The following is a 3458-nucleotide window of genomic DNA, read 5'->3' as shown; positions in this document are numbered from 1 at the left end:
CCCACCATCGTGTGGAAGAAACGAATACTCACTAGACAATGGAAGACTTATACCCACCACCGTGTGGAAGGAATATACCCATTAGCCAATGGCAAACTCGTATTCCAACCACTGTGTAGAAGAAACGCATACTCACTAAGCAACGGAAGACTTATACTCACCACCGTGTGGAAGACATATACCCATTAGCCAGTGGCAAACTCGTATTCCAACCACTGTGTGGAAGAAACGCATACTCACTAGGCAATGGAAGACTTATACTCACCATCGTGTGGAAGACATATATCCATTAGCCAGTGGCAGACTCGTATTCCCACCATCGTGTGGAAGAAACGCATACTCACTAGGCAATGGAAGACTTATACTCACCATCGTGTGGAAGACATATATCCATTAGCCAGTGGCAGACTCGTATTCCCACCATCGTGTGGAAGAAACGCATACTCACTAGGCAATGGAAGACTTATACTCACCATCGTGTGGAAGACATATATCCATTAGCCAGTGGCAGACTCGTATTCCCACCATCGTGTGGAAGAAACGCATACTCACTAGGCAATGGAAGACTTATACCCACCACCGTGTGGAAGACATATACCCATTAGCCAGTGGCAGACTCGTATTCCAACCACTGTGTCGAAGAAATGCATACTCACTAGGCAATGGAAGACTTATACCTACTACCGTGTAGAAGACATATACCCATCAGCCAGTGGCAAACTGATATTCCAACCACTGTGTGGAAGAAACGCATACTCACTAGGCAATGGAAGACTTATACTCACCATCGTATGGAAGACATATATCCATTAGCCAGTGGTACTCACCATCGTATGGAAGACATATATCCATTAGCCAGTGGCAGACTCGTATTCCCACCATCGTATGATCCATTAGCCAGTGGCAGACTCGTATTCCCACCATCGTATGGAAGAAACGCCAGTGGCAGACTCGTATTCCCACCATCGTATGGAAGAAACGCATACTCACTACGCAATGGAAGACTTATACCCACCACCGTGTGGAAGACATATACCCATTAGCCAGTGGCAAACTCGTATTCCAACCACCGTGTGGAAGAAACGCATACTCACTAAGCCACAGAAGACTTATACTCACCACCGTGTGGAATACATATATCCATTAGCCAGTGGCAGACTTGTATTCCCACCATCGTGTGGAAGAAACGAATACTCACTAGACAATGGAAGACTTATACCCACCACCGTGTGGAAGGCATATACCCATTAGCCAATGGCAAACTCGTATTCCAACCACTGTGTCGAAGAAATGCATACTCACTAGGCAATGGAAGACTTATACCCACTACCGTGTGGAAGACATATATCTATTAGCCAGTGGCAGACTCGTATTCCCACCATCGTGTGGAAGAAACGCATACTCACTAAGCAACGGAAGACTTATACTCACCACCGTGTGGAAGACATATACCCATTAGCCAGTGGCAAACTCATATTCCAGCCACTGTGCGGAAGAAACACATACTCACTAAGCAACAGAAAACTTATACTCACCACCGTGTGGAAGACATATATCTATTAGCATGTGGCAGACTCGTATTCCCACCATCGTGTGGAAGAAACGCATACTCACAAGGCAATGGAAGACTTATACCCACCACCGTGTGGAAGACATATATCTATTAGCCAGTGGCAGACTCGTATCCCCACCATCGTGTGGAAGAAACGCATACTCACAAGGCAATGGAAGACTTATACCCACCACCGTGTGGAAGACATATATCTATTAGCCAGTGGCAGACTCGTATCCCCACCATCGTGTGGAAGAAACGCATACTCACTACGCAATGGAAGACTTATACCCACTACCGTGTGGAAGACATATACCCATTAGCCAGTGGCAGACTCGTATTCCAACCACTGTGTGGAAGAAATGCATACTCACTAGGCAATGGAAGACTTATACCTAATACCGTGTAGAAGACATATACCCATTAGCCAGTGGCAAACTCATATTCCAGCCACTGTGCGGAAGAAACGCATACTCACTAAGCAACAGAGAACTTATACTCACCACCGTGTGGAAGACATATATCTATTAGCATGTGGCAGACTCGTATTCCCACCATCGTGTGGAAGAAACGCATACTCACTACGCAATGGAAGACTTATACCCACCACCGTGTGGAAGACATAAACCCATTAGCTAGTGGCAGACTCGTATTCCCACCACTGTGTGGAAGAAATGCATACTCACTAGGCAATGGAAGACTTATACCCACCACCGTGTAGAAGACATATACCCATCAGCCAGTAGCAACTCATATTCCAACCACTGTGTGGAAGAAACGCATACTCACAAGGCAATGGAAGACTTATACCCACCACCGTGTGGAAGACATATACCCATTTGGCAGTGGCAGACTCGTATTTACACCACCGTGTGGAAGAAATGCATACTCACTAGGCAATGGAAGACTTATTCCCATCACCGTGTAGAAGACATATACCCATCAGCCAGTGGCAAACTCATATTCCAACGACTATGTGGAAGAAACGCATACTCACTAGGCAATGGAAGACTTATACTCACCACCGTGTGGAGGACATATACCCATTAGGCAGTGGCAGACTCGTATTCCCACCACCGTGTGGAAGAAACACATACTCACTAGGCATTGGAAGACTTATACCCACCACCGTGTGGAAGACATTGCATATACCCATTAGCCAGTGGAAAACTCGTATTCCCACCACCGTGTGGAAAAAACGCACACTCACTAGGCAATTGAAGACATATTCTCACAACCATGTTGTAGATATATACCCATCAGCCAGCGGTAGACTCGTATTTCCACCACCGCGTGGAAGAAACGCATACTCACTAGGCAATGGAAGACTTATACCACCACCGTGTGGAAAACTTATACCCATTAGCCAGTCGCAGACTCGTATTCCCACCACCGTGTGGAACAAATGCATACTCACTAGGCAATGGAAGATTTACACCCACCACCGTGTAGAAGACATATACCCATCAGCCAGTGGCAAACTCATATTCCAACCACTGTGTGGAAGAAACGCATACTCACTAGGCAATGGAAGACTTATACTCACCACCGTGTGGAAGACATATACCCATTAGCCAGTGGCAGACTCGTATTCCCACCACCGTGTGGAAGAAACGCATACTCACTAAGCAATGGAAGACTTATACTCACAACCGTGTGGAAGACATATACCCATTAGCCAGCGGCAGACTAGTATTCCCACCATCGTGTGGAAGAAACGCATACTCACTAGGCAATGTCAGACTTACGCCACCACCGTGTGGAAAACAAATACCCATATACCCATTAGCCAGTGGCAGACTCGTATTCCAACCATCGTGTGGAAGAAATACATACTCACTAGGCAATGGAAGACTTACACCCACCACCGTCTAGAAGACATATACCCATCAGCTAGTGGCAAACT

Source organism: Ipomoea triloba, chromosome 1, assembly GCF_003576645.1.
Source record: "Ipomoea triloba cultivar NCNSP0323 chromosome 1, ASM357664v1".
Classification (NCBI taxonomy): Eukaryota; Viridiplantae; Streptophyta; class Magnoliopsida; order Solanales; family Convolvulaceae; genus Ipomoea; species Ipomoea triloba.
This window is presented reverse-complemented; position numbering follows the sequence as displayed.